General features: G+C 38.0%; 1 protein-coding gene across 5 annotated transcripts in view; it reads right to left on the reverse strand.

The window, feature by feature from the left end:
* The window catches only part of TLE4 (TLE family member 4, transcriptional corepressor), a 162,813-nt gene that overhangs the window by 52,075 nt on the left and 90,561 nt on the right, over positions 1–20,177 (reverse strand). The window lies entirely within an intron of this gene.

The following is a 20,177-nucleotide window of genomic DNA, read 5'->3' on the forward strand; positions in this document are numbered from 1 at the left end:
AGTCATGGCTTTGGAGAAGTATAATACAACAAGTGCTATTTAAAACAATTAACTGGAGCTTAAAAATCTTTGTCTTCACTCACAATGCCCCAATACTCATCTCTCTTTGCTTGGACAATTGTAATCAGCTTCTTAACTGGTATCCCTCCTTCTAGTTTGTCTTCTCTTCAATTTGTCCTTCAGAGATATCCAAAATAATCTTTCTAAGGAACAAGTCTGAGGCGCCTTACTACTTATAACATGAACTCCTTGGTCTGGCATTTAATGCAAGATTCCCTCACCCTGAATGTGAATCCCACCTAACTTTACAGCCTTACTTGACACTATTAACCTCTTAATACACCTTCTATTTCAGTCAAATATGTCTCAAGTGAGGGAGGACAGCAGGCAGTCTTGACAGATGAACAGTAAGAAATTCTGTACATGTGGAATCACCAAGTAGGATGGAAAGAAATCAAGATATGGAAGAATATAAAAACATATAGACTAATGAAGGCGGAGCCCATTTTGCTCTAACTAACCTGTCATCATACTTTCACTCAAGCTATGTCCACACCTGTATCTTTTTCACATCTTTTGCCTACTGAAATGTCTTTACTTCAAGGTCCTGTTCTAATGTCATCTTCTCTATGAACTTCCCACCCTGATCCCACCAGGTAAAAGTGTGCTGTTTCTCTTCGAGTGTTCTTAGACCACTGAGTTTCTCCTCTCTCTGGGTGCCACATTCTACCTGCGGTCATCCATAACTATGTTGCTTTCATACCCCACCATTAGCATGTTAGGGTATAAGGGGCTATAATTTCTTCATTTGTTCCCCAACAATCCAATACCAAGTCTTCCACATAGATCTCCCTCCATCTCCAAGTGTGACAAATGTATGTAAAAACTCTAGAAAATCTTGGGGCCAAGAAAACTACTTGAAAACAATCATTCTCCAAAGGTCTGTTTCTCATGGAAGGATGGGGCAGGAGCATTCCCTAGAATGTAATTCCTGTTCTTTTTATTCTGCACATTTCACATGGCCACCTTAGGCAATTTATCACAGGGCTTCTGAATCAGGGCCCCTTTGGTTGGTCTGGAATTTCAAACCTGTTCTGCACACATTTTACAAAGTTTTAACACTAATAAAATGGATCGGCACTACATTTACAAAGCATGATTAATTGAGTCACCGAGCCTAACTCTTGCTCTGCTCCCACCTGCTGTCATGTGTACTTGTTGCCTGACAACTGTCTACAACCAAGTTTAACATTCCTCTTAACCCAGCATTTCCTCCTAAGACTTAACTGAAAGCATGTGACAAGAAGCAATATTTCTTTTCTCTTACTTAAAAAAAAAGTGAAATTACTCTGGATGAAATATTATAGGTTTGCTCATCTTAACAATACCATCATCACAGCCACAAAGTAGAGATTTCACCATAGGAAGATCTCCCTGGTGAATTATGGTAAGGGATAAAGGGGTTTCACATCCTTAAAGGGATATAAGTGACCGACACTTCTTCTCACCCTCATTACAGTGTTATCCTAAAACAATATGCCTATGCTACGTTCAAAGTACCTTCTAAGTGATGGTTAGGGTGATTCAAGGGTGAGGCATTAAAGAATGCCAAAAAGGCTTATTACTGAAACTTGGCCTCATTTCCATAGCGTTTCAGGTTATATAAGGTACTCTGCCTGGGAGGAATCTGTGAGGTTAGTAGTGCTGCCACTACATTCTTACTACACGGAAACTGATAAAGTCACTCACCCATGATCACAAAGCATCTGAGGCAGGTTTCCTGATTTTTCAGTGTAGCCCTTGATGGGCCCTACGTGCTATTTTGAACCATGATGGTTTTATAAAGCAAAGACATTTGGTCTTTGAAAATTAAACCAGAAACATTTCCTAGTGTTCACCCTTACTGTGACACTTCCAAAAATGTAGAGGTAGAAGGTGGAGAGGATTTACATGAAACATGACCTCCTCTGCAAAACACACACACACACACACGTATGCATGCATGCACGCACACACACACATGCCCTTCCCACCAAAGTACCTATCAAGTCTAACTTGCTTTTCCTGGTAAGATCAGATGCCATCCCAGCCTCCAGAAAAGTATCTGGGAATACATCAGTATTATAGTACAAAAACGTTTGTACTTTCCCCAAACAGCCAACCTTATTGACAGGGATTAGGTGCCTAAGCAGTAAAATAACGAAGAGCAAGCAAGAGCTCATCTTTCACAACAAGCACCTAGTGGGTATACTCCTCCCTTCTCCCCACACAATTAGAGGAATGCCAGCATTGTCATGGTTTATAACACTGGGGGGAGAGGTCCATTTTCCAGATAATCTGCCACAAAAATTTTAAAAAGCCTTTCTGTACATTACAAGGTAAACCATGCATCTTTACCCAGGCTCTTAATGTGAGGCTTCTATGATTAGTTATTAGCTTTTGACAAAAGCAGAGCAGTGTACAAGTTCAGCGATTAGACTACCATTAGAATAACAACCCTAAGGTTGTCATTGTTTGTACTCAAATGACCCCAACACTAGAGAACCGGCATTTGATTTTGCTGTGAAATAAATGAAAACCATCATCTTAGTGGTCATTTAAAATGATCTGAAGAAATCATCTGAATTAAATGAATTTACATAATCAGGGAGAAGCAAGTCTTCATTATCTGCATGTACATTATCCATTTTGTGGATCATGTCTAGCAAATTTTGGTCTACTCCAATAGCGAATCAGCACATTCCTAACTGTTTTTCACACTGTCAAGTAATATACAGTTGCCCCTTAACATTCAGAGGGGTTAAGGGCACAGGACCCCCATGAATGTGAAAAACCTTTATAATTCTAGGTCCCACCTCAAATCTTTATTTGCAATAATTCTGATAAAATTTATTTAATGCACAAAACAAGTAAAACAACACACTGCTCCCATAAAAAAGTTGCTGTTTCTGACTTAGATATTAGTATCGCACACCATGCAGAGTCTTTGCAGCTGAAGGGATAGCTGCAGCAACTACTTCCAAAATTTCCTTCTACAAAAAAGCTCAAGAGGGGAAGCTAGGTGGCGCTGTGGATAGAGCACCAGCTCTGGAGTCAGGAGTACCCGAGTTCAAATCCGGCCTCAGACACTTAACACTTATTAGCTGTGTGACCCTGGGCAAGTCACTTAACCCCAATTGCCTCACTAAAAAAAAAAAAAAAAGCTCAAGATACAGAGATTGCCACTAGAAAAAAAAAAATCACTCAACTGGGTCTGGACAGTAGAAAGACAAAGAGGAGGCATTCCCAAAAGGACTGCAGTAGTCTGTAGTTTTTAGGGGAATGAAACTTAACAAATTTATGTATGAATATTTATAGTAGTAAATGACAAAATAGATGATTAATATACAGTATTTCTGCATTTATGAATAATATTTTTCTTCACATAAGCACTTCATCTGCAATCAAAATTTCCCATTTAATTATTGGTGGCCAATTTTCAAGTAACCTAAACAGAGAATGTGAAACCTATGAATGTCAAGGGATGACTAGATAAAGAAATGCAAATGTATTTTAATATTAGCCTAAAAAACTTGCTGGCTTTATGACCCTGGGCAAATCATGTAAGTTCTTAGTGCCCCCAGACAATTCTCTAGGACTATATGTGATAGAAGAGATGGCAATCTGCATTCCTAGAGGTCATTTCTTCACTGGAAGTTTTCTATACCAATGAAATCAGAGGTCTAGACTGAAACCAAAACTGAAACCCTAAATAATAAGATTGCATTCGATGATCTTTAATTACACATGATTTTGAATTATAAATATCATAGCTCATGATCAACTCAGCTAATTTAAAGTTGACTAGTTCACCATATCTGACACATACATGCAACACTTTAATACAGCCTGTCTTAACACATGTATAATTTCCCAACATGGGAATGCTCCATTAGGAAACTTAGCTCAAAGAGTGTTTATTAAGAGCCTTCTTAAGTCACCTTTTACAAGTGTATTACTTCAGTTTAGGAGCAAGGCAGACATTACTGCATCTATTAGTAGTGGGAAAGGAGGAGGAGGAGGAGGAGACTATGAAGCTCCTCAAGGTCTGGGCATACCACTGAATGGAGTGTACCTAACACTCTTTCCTTATAAAACAAGTCTTCTAAAGAATATGATTCCACTGTAGCCTTTATTAGTGCCTGAAGGAGAGAAGTCGATAGATTTATTAGTCTTGGCTTTAATAAATATCTTTTGAACTCATTCCTTTGGCTTATGACCTTTTGTTTCAGTTTGTGTTGTCTTGTTTGAAGGTGCTTATCCCATGGAATAATCCTGGTCATGCTCTGTCCATTCAGCTGAATCTTTGCTTTTCCCCTAATTTACCAAAGATGATAAGTTACATGTTTTATCTTCTTTTCCATGTTTGCAATATGCAGGGCCCCTTCAAGAGATTGGTATATAATACTTCCCTTAATGAGTAAAATCTATGGTCCTTCAATCTTCATAAAGGATTTGGCTCCTTTTATTTCACATAAAGGATTTGGCTCCTTACTAGGCTCCTGCTTTCTTACCCACCCACCCATGCTACTTACTACTACAATTTTATGGATTATAATCAATACTCTCCTTTAAACCTTTCCTACACTTGATCACTGAAGAGTACTTTAAACATAATCCTACTACCCACTATTTTCAACTCAAATCTCATTGATTTTTCATTTTTATTTGAGTTTATGGTATGAACCAAATATATAATTCTGCTTTTATTTCACCAAGTCTATTTACTTATCCAAAAGGCCCCCTCTTCCACTGAAATCCATTTTTGATGTCTCATGTGGCATAGAAATGACACTGTATTCTCTAAAGCTATGTCAACAAATGGTGAGCTCTGGAAGGTCCTATATAAAGCCAGAAAGGGCCTAGGGATGAATTGTAACTGAAGGGCTAAGCATAGTAGAGTTTCATCAAAAAGGTTAACCCCGAAGTGATGAATTACTTTAGCCATATCACCCTCGTAAAAACTATCTACTAAGGCATGGAGCAACTATGATCTTTCAGTGCAAGGGTTCTTAACCCTGGGGTCCAGGGTACATGAATAGACTACCCTCTGACACCTAGCATTTCCATCAGTTATTTAAAGACCTCATTCTGAGAATGTATCTTATAGGCTTCACTGGACTAACAGGGAGGTGACAGCACAAAAAAAGGTTAAGAACTCTGCTGTCAGCAGAAGCAGCACCCTATATTAGATAAATCAGAAATACTTAAACTTTTGGAAATACTTAAAGAGAGCTCATCAATTAAACTCCATCTCTAGGAAATAAAGGAAGGCACTGAGCATTAGTACATCTCCAAAATTCATTGCTATTTTATCTGATCTTAATCTTTTCTCCCTGGTCACTAGCTCTGTGGTCTTGGACAAGACACTTAACCTTTCTTTGTCTGTAAAATAAAGGGGGTTAAACTAGATGGTCCAGCCAAAAATCTAAACTCCTGCCTGAAATCTATTCCTTTCCTCCATTCAGGATCAAATATCTTGGACTAATTTAAGCCAAATTGGACATACTTAAGGGATTCAGCATCCAAATCTTATTCAAAAAAAGGCAAGCCATCTTTTGGGGATAAGCCAATGACATGGACTTCATTCATGAGACTGAAGATACAAAGAGAAGGAGGGAGCAATATTTTGCCTCTTGTGATCATATGAGATAAAGTTAATGATGATACAAGAAGAGACCTTAGTTATCACAGACTCTTCTCAAGGGCTCTTAAACTTCTATGAAGGCTGCAAGCAAAGATATTACTCAATTTTCTTGCTCATCCAAGGAAGTTTTAGTGAATGGAGAAATCAATATTAGCCACATAATGCTGAAAGACATCTTGAAAAAAATATTTGGTGGTGTGGGGTTTTTTTGTTTGTTTGTTTTTTTAAAGAAAGCACAGGAAACATCCAAAGGCTCCAACCTCGGCCACTGAGTATTAGTAACCATGATCCCTTCTCCTAACACTGTCCTTACCAGATTAAGGCAAATTTTAGAAAGGCTAAAAGAATGCTCATTCTTCTTTTCCTGTTACCTGAATCTTAGTATGATTTATTTAGTTAACACTTCTGTGTTGCTCAGAAATCCCTTTTAAACACTTCAAAGAATACTCTTTCTCACAAAAAGATAGCAGAAAGTGATAGAAACTACCTTGGCTTTTATTAAGCCACCAAGTTATTCCTCTATTTTAAGACTTGTTACAAGGAGAAACACCTAATTCCCAGCCAAGAATACTTCATATTTGGGTTTGTGAGAAGGAAAAGAAATGCACCAATGAAGCCCAAGGAAGCCTAAATGCAAAATGAACCCATCGCACAGAAGGACAGCAACTTCCCCAATGCTCAATCACTTTCAGTCACACTATGTTGTCCAATAACCTGCATTGATAATTCCTCATGAATAAAATGCCAACATTATCATCTGCAGCTAGGTTGTTGACATGCTCTTGCTATTTCACTAAAAATACCATTAATTTTCTGGCTTCACAACAGCTGAGCTACTCCCCATTTGAATATACAAAAGAGTATTTTGTTTAAACCAAATTAAAAGCGTTCCAGTAAATGACTTCAATTTTGCCAGCTATACTATTTCAGCATATACTGTTCTTCTTAATCCTCCTTACCTCAACTCTATCTCCATCACAAAGCTCCCCCGCCCTTTACCACTCATATTATAGGAAATAAAGGAGGGGCAATTTTTTTCAGGTCAGAACTGATTGGCGGGTTGGGGGGGCATTCATGGTCAGCAATAAATGTCCTTCAAGTACAGCACATCTATGTTAAGTTTCTAGGGGTTTGTGGAAAGAGGCAAGCCAATTCCAAAAGAAATGGGGTCTACGATTTCCTTCATGTATATTTGATAAAGTGTGTCAATAATGAGTGTGAGTTATTACCTTTAAAAAAAAGTCTTGATAGCTGAAGGAAGAGGGCATAATTCAAATGCACAGACTAAATGCACCTCCATCTCCAATCTAGATAAGTGCAGACATCCCCCATTTAAGACAGAATAAAAACCACAACTACTGCCAAGCCCTCCTGGCATCTCACCACTTTATTTGTTCCCATTTGTATCTAATGCTTTTGTCAACAGTTCAACAAAAGTCAAAGCAAACAACCCACTCCAAACACTGGGGGTAACAGCAACAAGCATGAATCCTTCACAATTATCCAACCCAGCTGCTCAGTGCCTGTCCAGGCTGCTTTCATTTACAACAATGTCAACAAAAGGCTGAAACCCAATAACTAGGTGGGTCAATACTGCCACTGTAAACCCTCTAGAGAAGGAAATGCTGGTCTCCTGCTTTACTGCTTCAGTAAACATGCAGGATAATTCAGTCAGATGGACAAGTGCTTGTCTAATCATTTGTTATGTGAATTATTCAACGGCTTTCCACGTAAACTACTAAAGGATGGCTCTTCAAATATTTCTGAGGCACTTCCAGCCGTCCAACTGCAGAAGAGCAAGGAAGAACAAAGGCAGATTAAGGCAGAGATTCTGAACCAAGTAGTTCCTCAACAATAATCTCTAGTCTAAGAAAGCTTGGGATACTGCGCTAATCCTTGATACATCAAAGTTGCTGACAGTTTGATTGCAGACATAACACTTCAGTGCTGGCCTGGATGAGGGGAAAGTGCAACCTTTTGGTAAATGATTAATTTGTATTTTTAAATACGCTAATGGTGCTTTACTTGACAACTTTTTACATATTTGTTCACTTTCTATGATTACATTTTCAACAGGTATGATATGCAGCTGAGATTTTTTAAAAATTGAAATATTTGGTTATATGACATTAAAGACTTATAGAAACTCTAACTAATTCAGTTTTATATTGCCCTTGTATTTTCAATTTTGCAACCCCTTTTCAGATGCTCTGAGATTTTATTCTCATTTTTTTTTCTGCACAAAAGAATTCAAAGAATACTTTGAGATGCAAAAACCTAACACCATACCTTTTCTTGGTTTCCTTTGGCATGTTTAGGTCAAAAGTTATATAGTAATTCAATAGAAAAAAATATAGTTACACAGTAGCCATTTCCTTTGACATGATACCTCTCATACAGTGTCAATTAAGCCTCATGAATAAGGTGCACATTTATAGTTTTATCGCTCACACCCAGAGAAGGGGCTTGAAGCAGGTCTAGGCTTGGTCTTTGGATCCCTTGTACCCAACATACTGCTTGACACGTGGGGGTAAGGCTTAAATAAATACTTGTTGATTCACTGACATTATGAAAGGTTCCAACATTTAAATTTTTTATAATTATAAAGAACAGTAGAGACCTAAAAAGTAAAAAATGGATCTTCTTTTTATTAGTGAAGTACCTGGCACAAAGTAAAACATTTAATAGATGCTTTTTAATTTATTCACTTAAACCCAGCGCATCTTTCCCTATATGAGAAATGGAAGGCATATTTAATTTCTGTGAATTTCCATGTGCCTTTCTTTTTCTCTTTCATGATTCAAATTTCCAGACTGCAAAATAACTGCTTTGACTAGGGGGTGGGCGAAGGGAGGGAATAAACATGTATATAGTGACTAATACTGTTAGGCACTGTGCTAAATGCTTTTTAAAATCTCATTTGTGCCTCACGACAACCTTGTGATGAAGTTGCTATTATTATCTCCATTTTATAGTTGAGGAAACTGAGGCACAGAAGTTCAGTGATTTGCCCAGTATCATACAGCTTATGGTAAGTATCTGAGGCCACATTTGAACTTGGGTCTTTATATAACTTCAGGCCTTGCATTCTAGCCACTTTGTCAAACAAAAATTAAAAAAATACAATGGACCCTAATTCTCTTTTGTTGTTGTTGTTGTTGTTGTTGTTGTTGTTTTGTTTTGTTTTGTTTTGTTTTGTTTTGGCAGGGCAATGAGGGTTAAGTGACTTTCCCAGGGTCATACAGCCAGTTTCTGAGTCTGGATTTGAACTCAGGACCTCCTGCATCCAAGGCCACTGTTCCACCTAGCTGCCCCCTACCCTAATTCTCTTGAAGAAGCCTGGTTCTTCTACCTCCAGTGCTCCTCTTCCTTACTTTAATGCCAGGCAAATTTTATTTCTGGCCAAAAGGGTCCCCACTAGATAAAGCCAAATTCTGGTACAAAGAATCATACTTTTAAAAAATCTTTTTTTCTTTCTCAAATCTAGGAAGATGAATTCATGTGAATTCTGCTTCTTTCTAAAGTGTACTGCTATCTCATTTTTATTTCTTGATTTAAAAGTTGGATGACTATCCATGTGAAAAGCTTTACTCTAAGTGTTTTTTGTCCTCCGTTCTTGAAGAGGACCACATCAAGATGATGTCATGACTTGCACTCAATTGGATTTAAACGAGAGGGCTGATAATCTCAATAAACAGAGACTTCCTTAGCTAAATAAAAGTAGCTAATTGCACCAAGGGAATAGGAAACTAATTGGAAATCAAAGGAGATACCATAAAAATAGCAAAGGCATTTAAAAATCTGCTCTTCATTTTAAACCCTTCCAGACCAATTTTTTTTTTTTTGTGGAATCCTTAGAAATCAGGGCCATGAAAGTGATCAAAAAATCCACCCTAGACTTATAATATACAGGATATGGCTACTATTACCAACTCTGAAATTGCATATTGTATTTGATGACCATGTATTTGCATGTATTTGTAAGTCCACAAAGGCCACTTCCTAGGAGACCTACCTTTGGACCACAGTTCTTTCCTCATGATATGTCCTTCAAAATGTTTTCATACATACACTTAGGAATAATTCCCAAACCTCTGAAACTACAGGGGAATTTCACATGAAACTGCAATGACTCATGCACAAACTTTTATTGTTTTACTGAAAAATAGAATCTCAATTTTTTCAATCTTCAACTAGAAAAAATGATTTAAGGAAAAAAACTAAAGCCCCAATTTCAACAACCTAGGGCAGTGTGCCATTTAAACATAAGATTGCTCAGTAACTAATGACTCAATGCTTTTGAATTCTTCAGCAGGCCCATGGAGTTCACTATTTAAATGTATTTAACACCAACAGACAATGAAGTTATATTTTAATTCCTTTTAAAACTGTATTTTCCCTGTATTCTTATAAACAGAGAACATTTCCACTATCTATCATTAGTGTTTCTCCAGGAATTGAGAACCTTGTGTATCTGTCTTCAATATACATTATACATAGAAAATCACAAGCTTTATTTCCCTCTCCCATCTAAGCATCTGGGCCTTCCTTACCAAATAACTCAAAAGGTGTCCTAGAGAGTAAATGTTGCTGTCTTAATGCAGTCAGCCAAGTCACACACTGATTGCACTCAGCATTAACAGATTATATGGCATCCGCAATGTTTCTCCTATAGTTCTTGGGAGTGGGGGGTGGGGGTGGAGGAAATAAATCGTGTAAGGAGGGAAAGAAAGAAGAGATAGCGAGACAAAAATGACAAGGGTAAGCAGAGCAGTTTACAAGTGACCATCTGGTATTGACATTAGGAAATGAACAGAAAAGTCTGTGGTACAGCATGGTTGGAGGTGGGGGCAGTGGTTTGAAGAAGTAGGGAGGGGACACGGGGACACACACACACACACACACACACACACACACACACACCCCTTCATGTCCATCTGCTGATAATTTCCTAAACCTAATTATAGTATTGTTCTTAGATGTCAGAGTACTTATCAGTTTTTGCTAATACCTTTTTTAAAAACTCAGCAGATTTTTTTTTTAACCTCTCCCTAAATAAAACTAAGGATACCACTATCCTCTTTTAGGATCAAATGAAGCTTCTGGTTAGGGATCCAATTCAGTAGCTTCATTCAGGTCTGAACTAGGCAAATGTGGTTTGGCCATAATCTGTGGGAATGGAGAGATTGAGTTGAGGTGAAGGGGTAAAGTAACACATATCACTAAAATCCAGAAAATTGTGGTATAAACACAAGTGATTATTTCAATTTTTTTTCAGAGCAGCCCCCCCCCCCAAACCAATAATTCCCAGATTTACTAGAAAATTTTTTATTCATTTCCCCACGCACCAGAAAGTAAGCTAATAACGTCCCACTGAGAGTGCTGTCAGGCTAAATCCCTCAACTACTGAAAGCAGTGCCTGGATAAATCTCACTTCACTTTCCATTCCGCCATCCACTTAGGGCAGGGCCCAGGGGAGCTCTCCACATCATCCCTCCTCACGCAATGTCACAGGCACAAGCCAGAGTGGCCCAATCAGTGCCAAGAAAAGAACAAACTAAAAAAGATTAATTCACAGATGTTCATGCATTTCACATACACTGTGCCCTATGGTCCGTTGCTAGGGCAACGGGAGACCACCAGTGCGCGCTTTATTGGCTTTATGAAGTGCGTCTCAGGGACTATAGTCCGAGAAATGCTGCATGATAATAGCGAGGCTTTCCCGAAGCCTTGTTTTGTGTTTATCCACATTTAACCCTCTGAGTATTATTAAGAGCATTGCTATGCACATCTTTTGCACCCCCTTCCCAAAAGAACTGTCTCAACTTTCAATCTAGGAACATTAAGAAGTAAATCCTTGGGGTCCATTTTGGGTAGGCCTATGTTAAGCTATTCAACTATATGTCCAAGGGCAGGGAGGGTGAGGGAGAAGGAGAGGGAAAGAGGAAGAAAGAGACACAGAAAGAGAAAGACAGAGGAAGAAAGGGATAGAAAAATAAAACATAACCATTTAAAAATGACTACATTAACAAAGGAGCCTTCACGTACTACCAGTAATCAAGCTATAGAACTGAAACCAACGTAGGGACTTTAAGAGGCACATTCCAACAGGCCAAAGAACTCCTCAAAGTCGAATTTCATTTATACAATTTTGAACAATATTTCATAAGATGCTTTGTACTAAGATTGCCACAGGCCAGTTAACTGACCAAAACCTTGCAGATCAGTTCTGCGACTGTCATTCTGCAGACCCCCAGCTTACTCTTCAGTTCTCTATTTAATTTGGCCTTGTTCTTTTTCAAATGGAGCCTGTGCCGATAAACATCAACTTTTTTCCCCTTCTTTTTCCCCCAGGGTGGTGGGTTGTAAGGTTAAAATCACAAATGTCACAACTCTTAGGGCAGTAGCACAGATCAAGTGTTAATCTAAAAGGGGTGGGGGAAGGGGGGACAGAAAGGTACAGAGAGAAAAAAAAATAAGGAGAAAGAGGGAGCCAGTGAATAGATCAATAGAAGAAACAGCTTACATTCAGATTCACAGGAGAAAGAACACACAGACACAATCATTTCCTGGGAAAAGCTAAAGCCTAATGAGAATTTACTCTGTCTCTTTTATTCAGACAACCAGCTCTTTTGTGGCAGGGGCTTCCTGACTGACAGGAACCCAGGGCCCCTTAATAGGATTTCCATATTATTTCCAACACCTGCCCAGAAGTTATTTGTTTACATTGAAGGAGGCAAGATTCTCAAATCAGACATCTGCTTCTAGTTCAGGCATATCTTAGGAAACCATCTAGAAAGAAGCTTTGTTGCCATGGTGATATTTTTATTTTCCTCCTTTAGTTGGTTCAAAACATTAGCATTTCCCATTTTATTTTGTTGTTCAAAAGGCCAAATGTCGCTCAAGAAAACACAGAAGTTTAAAAAGTGTTATAGAAATGGCATTCTCAAAATTTTCTAGAATAATTAACATGATCACAAGGAAAAATCAGTGTAGTATTATTGTGGTTCCCCATGATTTAGGATTTTTCTCATTGTGTCCCAATCTAATGACTTTGCATTATCTTGTTTTCTTCTAAAATTTGAACAATCACCAATTTTCAAAATCTTTATCAGTTTTCAATATTATTCACGAATTGTTAAGAGGAGGATCCAACTGAATAATGAACCAATAAAAAGGAAAAAATAATTTTTCCTATTTATCTGAAACTCAAGTTCATAGGGAGTTTTACTGTGTAGAACACTTTAGGCATTTTAACTTTCATTTGACTTTCAGATATATTTAGTCATTTAAAAAGGAAAGTGTTAACCTGCCATAAAGTCCTCAATGGCTAAAATCTGGCTAGAAAATTAAACAATGTGGTTTTAAAAAATAATAATACTTTAGAGCAAGATAAAAGTTAAATGGCCATACCTGGCTTACATATTATCTCTTCCATCTCTAGAGAGCCAGAAATAGAAAGGTCCGTTATTATCATTAATAATTATAATATCAACTAACATTTATATTACACTACTACATGCCAGGCTGATCTGTGCTAGTGCTTTACAAATATTATCTCATTTGATCATCACAACAACCCCATAGTCGTCCACGACTGGTGGAAGCCTACTACATGCCAGGCTGAGCTATGCTAGTGCTTTACAAATATTATCTCATTTGATCATGACAATAACCCTGAGAAGTAGGTACTATTATTATCCCCATTTTACTGAAGAGAGAACTGAGGCAAACAAAGGTGCAGAAACTTGCCCAGGATCACTCAGTTAATAAATATCTTGAAGCTGGATTTGAAATCAGGTCTCCCTAACTCCAGGACCAGCACTGCATCCACTGTACCACATTAAAATGGGAGGTTACTCGCATCACCTCAAATGATCACTGTCACAGGTCAACCAATGTGAAAATGACAAGATTTTCTGTGCAAGATGAAAGAACTGGCTTAACTCTCAAAATTGCTTTGTTAAGGCTACAAAGCAATAACATCTTTGGTACAGTAGTAGGATTAAAAGCAAGGGGACTGCTGTGGAACTCAACAACAGGTTTTTAATTCTCATTTGATTCAGTGCATGAATCCACTGCCTGAACTCATTAACATAGGCAGCAATATGTCTTTTTTTTTTAACTCTATAGCATGCTTTTACAAAATGCTCACATAATGCTCATGTAAGTGACCTCATCCTTCAGGATAAGACATCCTTCTAATCTAGCCCTCTTTCCCTGTATTAAACTTTGCTTGGGCAAGCTGTCCTCTTGAACTTCCTCTTTCTTTTCTGTTGTGTGAAGTCATAACCCTATGCAACTAACATCACAGCCTGTTGCTATGGTAATAATTAGATATGACTGTACAGGTTAGAAATTACAACCCGTGTAAGTGGTTGCCCCCTGAGGGAAGAAAGCATCTGGAAAGAGAGAAAATTTGAGTTACTCAAAAATGCTGTATAGTAAAGTAGAAGTTGGACAGTACTAAGTCTGGCAGAAATTTGCTAGGGAGGCCAGTACAGACGGATGGATTATACTCTAGGAAGCTGTGCTCTGACTGATGGGATAACTGTTATGGTGGATTCTGGGTGAGAACACAGATAAAATTGTAAACAATTCTTAGGCCAAAAAAAGGGAAGGAAACTTTCTGAATTGTAAGGTGAAAGCTCTTGAAATCCAAGTCTTGGTAATCATATTTATATAAACCATATTTGTGCACTTAAAATGGCCCTATCATACATATAATGAGGAAAGAATGCTGAAAATATAAAAGAGCTGACATGTAACATTTCATGCTTTTTTGCAAAAATTAAATGCATCAAGCTAAAAAATTAGAAAGCTCTACCACCTGACTTAAACATTTATCCAACAACTCAGTAGATCACTTTAAAGAGAATGGTTAGGAGGGAGAAAAGGGAACCTTGCCCAAGTTAGCTTGGCCAGGCAGACCAAGACAACAAGCAAGGCCTTGCTAATTAATATTTGTTCTGCTTCAGCAGACAGGCACTGGACGAGACTGCAACAAGCAAGCATGTCTCCCCCAATCACATCATTAATCCATTCACGTTTACCACCTGAGGACCAGCTATGCCCCAAAGATATTTATTCATCTGTTCCACAAACAAACAATTTCAACACATTTTCTAGAATTAGGGCACCTGTTACATCCCACATACTTTACATGCCCAGAGGCAGATATCAATTAATACTAAACAAATTACTGTATCATAAACCAACAGAACAAAAGCTCCTGATTATACTTTGATAAGGCTCCCCAAAATATCAAAACATGGAATGTAAACAAATCCCTTTAAAGCAAAATATAGTGTTGTATGCTTTATTTATCTCTTATGTCACCACTCTAAGAAAGGCAGCAGAGATAATAAATGCATGAGAAGTGTAATTTAGACGTGGAACTAGCCCCCAAAATATTAAATCCATCCAGTCAACTATTTACTGAGTCAATGACATGGGTAAGCTTAATTGATGAAAACATAAATCTTCAAATTACCCTAAGCAGAAAGTTTTTAACTTAAAACACTTTTTCATGCCTCAAAGTCTTTTCCGAGTGTTTGAATTGGGGGAGGGGGGGTTGGAGAATATATGTGTATATGTATGTAAATATGTGTGTGTGTGTGTGTATACATCCATATAGTCAAACAATTAACATTAAATTTTTAGAGTTACAAGGAACCTTATAAGTCATCAAATCCAATCCCTTCATCTTAGAGGTGAAAACATAAGTAGAGTTCATATGGCTTGTTCAAACTCACACAACTTGTTATGCTTTCCCAAAATACCACAGATTAATTGGCAAGGTTGAGCCTAGCCTGTTTCTTAGACCAATGCTTCTTAAACTGTAGGTCATGACAACATATGGGGTCATGTAACTGAATGTGGGGGTCACAAAAAATTTGTCACCAGTGCAAGGTTATGTATACCTATTTAATATACCTATATACCCAGGGTCACATAAACATTTCTCAGGCAAAAAGGGGTCATGAGTGGATAAAGTTTACTTAGACAGCACTACCCTCTCAAGTGACTTGTTTTACACATATTCTTAGATTTTAATGTATCCTTATTGTGAGAAAACAAATGGACCGCACTAAAAAAAATTTAAGACTATTTTATGTAATACATATAATTTACCATGCCATTTAGAGTTTAAATACAACAAATTTGTTGTAGCAATAGCTAAATAATACATAGAATCTTAATGTATAATTCTGATCAGTACTGCACTTGAATCCTGTGGCATTTTTAAGGTTTATTCTTCCCTTTAAGGCAAGTTTTTTAAAAATATAAATACTATCCTATGAGATCATAAGATGAAAGGTTCGTACAGTCAATATCACAAGATTAACATGCCTTCTCCTCTGCATCTATACTGACTATGGACTTCTTTTAATTCCATCTGGTATGCAGGCATACAACACAATATCAATTTATTTACTCATTAATGCTTCTTTGATTCAGATACATCCTTTTCAAACTAGTTTTTATTGTTTTATAATCTCTTTAATAGTAAAAAAAAAAGTGTGTATGTATACACATAGAGTATGACACTGGGTTGCTGCAAAATAAACAGTGATTTTTACAAGGCAAGTCAAATTTCATACTAGGGAACTATTTCCATCTGTCTTTTGTTGTTTATACTTAATCACTACTGCCACCCTATCACTTAATGTTCTCTGGTACTACTGTCCTTCAACTGAGGCCTAGCCTACATACTATCTACATCACTTATTCCAAAAACATTCCCTATGAGACCCTGTATTTGAAGAATACACTAGACATGTTGCCTGCCCTCACAGTACTTACAAATATGACAAAGAAAAAAACAGCTTAATTTATCACTTTCCAGCTCTTTCCAAGAGATCCTCTCACTGACTTCTCTCAACAATCTAACCCTATGAGAAAGGTAAGATGGGACACAGGAGGAAAATGAGCTTTATAGCATTTCATCACTTGTCCAAAACAAAACCTAGATTTTCTGACTCCAAGGCTCTCAGTACTCAATTATGCCACAAGACAACTTAGCACATACTATGTGACCTTAAAAGTCCCTTTATTTCGAAATCAATTAATCATTAAACAGTTACTAAGCACCTCATATGCACCAGGCACTGTGCTAAACACTGGATACAAATATAAATAAAAGCAAAAACAGCCCCTACCCTCAATGAGCTTACCATCTAATGGTACCAAACTATTTTTTTCTGTATCCCCCTTTACTTTTTCCATTCATCTAAGTCACACCTCTGTTACAAGCTTGGTACCATTTTTAATAACCTCCAAAAAAACCATAGAACTTGGGCTTCAGAGACCTTAGAAATCTGTGGTATCAAAAAGACCGTAAGTCTCCAAAGTGTGAGCCACAGGCTGCCCCCCCTCCCCAAGGAATGTGTGAAAAAACAACCAAAGAGAAGGCAGATGGGTCATAAAACCACCTCCCCAGGACAGCCAATTGTGACCTAGTCTATAATACAACTACATTCTCCCTTTACCCATTATAGCCCAACACTCTATCTGCCACAGCTGGCCTCCCTGTTCTGGTTTCAGGGAAGAATGGTTATAATCTGACCTTAACTCAGGCAACTATAGCCACTGACCAGGCTGAACATCAACAGTCTCCATGACATCCCCATTCCTTGCTTCCCAGATCACCTCATGATGGCTGGTTGCCTGCTTAGAGCCCCTTAAGATGCCCCTTAGAACCACAGCAGTGGCAAGAAAGGAATCAGAAAGCTCATTCAATTGTCATATTGTCTCACTCTGATCAGGCACAGTGGATAGAATGCTGGGCCTGGAGTCAGGTAGATCTGAGTTCAAATGGGGCCTCAGATACTTACTAGCTATGTGACCCTAGGCAAGTCACTTAACCTTGTTGCCTCATCTATAAAATGTGGTAGAGAGGGGCAGCTAGGTGGCACAGTGGATAGAACACCGGCCCTGGAGTCAGGAGTACCTGAGTTCAAATCCGGCCACAGACACTTAACACACACTTACTAGCTGTGTGACCCTGGGCAAGTCACTTAACCCCAATTGCCTCACTTTAAAAAAAAAAAATGTGCTAGAGAAGGAAATGGCAAATCACTCTAGTATCTTTTCAAGAAAACCCCCAAAAGGGGTCACAAAGAGTCAGAAACAACTGAAAACAACAAAATAAACAAGAAGTCTCAATCCAGTCATGTAAGTTATTATTATCATCATAGATAAGCATTCATATGGTACTTTGTAAAATGTTTTACAAATATCTCATTTTTTCCTCACAACAACCCTGATTAAGTAAATGATATTATTATCTACATTTTTTTCTAACAGATGAAGAAACTGAGGAAGAAGTTAAATAACTTGCCCAGGATCACACAGCTAGTAATTTGAACTTCTTGACTCCACACCATGAATTTTCTCATTAATTCGCAACACTGTAGTCTAAATTTTAGTCTTTGTAGAAGCTCCTTACTAGGGCCCCAATTTCTCAAAGTCCCAACAATCATCAGATTGCAGTATATCTTAGAACCCTTGTGTGTCAGACAGATGCTGAATCATGATTTGGTTTTCTGATTTTTAGAAATCCATCTCTGGCAATTTCTCAGTGGGTCCAATAATCACGGCTATCATATTCTTAGGATCTAAAATAACCAGCACCATCTTAGAACTGTTTTGATTGACCCAGATTTTCAGTAGCATCAGACATTCTGAAAGCCTTTGCTAAATGATTTCATAATTTATCATATCTTCCAGTGTTGGAATTATTGAAACGATGGCAGCAATGGCAATAATACATATGTGGAGGTGTTTGGTAGCATGCACATAGAATAATGTTTTTCCCCCTTAGCCAGATTTCCATGTACCATTTAGGGGGAAATAGGCAGTCTGGTTTGGTATCAATTTCCTTGCCTACTTTCCTTTTTGAACATTGGGAAAGATAGAAGAGACATAAATGAGATGCAAATCCCAGTGTAGAAGACAGGCTTGGAGTCAGTAAGATCTCAGCTTAAATCTACATGTGTGACACTGGGTAAGTCACTTCACCTTTATTTTCCTTCATTTCCTCAAGTGTAAAATGGGAATAATAATAGCACCTACCTCACAAGGTTATATGATAATATTTGTAAAGCACTTAGTGATGTGCCTGGTACATAGTAGGCTCTCTATACCTATTCCTTTCCCTTCCAAGTTATAATATTTGCCCCTACTGTAAACCCATTCCTGGAGAGGTTAACTGACTTGCCCCAAGTTAGACAGACTACAGCTGAGTCTGAAGGAGAAGCCCATGTCAGTTTACTCTCAAGCCAGGGATCTTTCCAACTGTACCCAGGAAATCAAAGGTAAAGATAAGGAGAGCTGCTATGTGAGCCCATTTTCAGACTTCTTAAACTAGCCATAACTACTCGTCATCCTTGTCACTGCTCCTCATCTTCTCCAGCCTCTGCCGTTCCATCTTCTCTAATCTCTTATAACAATGGTGCCATGGCCTTCAAATCCCTTGCCTTTGTTGCAGCTATTGGCAACAATGTCTCTGCTATACTCCATTCTCTTCTTTTCTCTGTCCTTGTTCTCGCTTATCTCTTCTGTCTCCATTCTCTCATCAATCACAACATGTATGACCTTGAACAAGTCAATTCACTGGGCTTCATTTTGCCCCTCTACAAAACAGAGATTGGACCATGGTGTCTACGGTCCCTTTCATAGTTAAGAGCCCGTGTTCCTAGAACATAAATCAATTGTCTAGGGATATTTAGCTCTATTCTGCTTTTCCCCCCTCCCTCCCACCCTCCCTTCCTCCCTCCGTCTGTCCCTCCCTCCTTTCCTTCCTTCCCCACCAGATACTTTCTTTTAATTTCTTATTTCCAGGCTGACATGTGGCAGATGCTTGAGGTACTAGAAAGCCAGTCTCCAGATCAGCAAGGTCTTAGTGTATTAATAAACAGGTTTATAGAATTCATAGAATTTAGAAGTAAAAAGAGCCACAGAGACCATCTAGTACAAACTTCTTTAATTTTCAGCTAAAGAGCAGAGAAGGGGGAACGACTGATCACAAAGGCATTCAGTCAACAGCAAAAGCAGGATTCGACCCCAGATGCTGTGATGCCAAAGGCAATGTTTTTTTCCACATCAACATGCTAAGTAGAAGCATCTATTACTATGCCACCTAAGTGTTAAAAGGAGATTCCTTATTTGACATATAAGGAAACTGTAAAACACTCCTTAAGTATTCATGCTCTTTGTAAATAAATTTTATCTGTATGTACAGAAAATATCTAGAATCATCAAATGGATTTGGTGACAATTCCTTTCAATGACAAATCGGTAACAGGAACAAAAACCTAGACAGATTCAGATTCAAGTCCACTCTTCTGTTGCAGTTGTTCTAATCTCATTGCCCTATTAATTCGGATTTACTGTTAGGACAAAATTAGCCACTTGTGAGTCACTGAACAAAGATGGTTTACTTTGTCACAACACTGCAAAGATATATAGCTACAATCCAATGAATGAT

This window comes from Dromiciops gliroides, chromosome 1 (genome assembly GCF_019393635.1).
Source record: "Dromiciops gliroides isolate mDroGli1 chromosome 1, mDroGli1.pri, whole genome shotgun sequence".
NCBI lineage: Eukaryota > Metazoa > Chordata > Mammalia > Microbiotheria > Microbiotheriidae > Dromiciops > Dromiciops gliroides.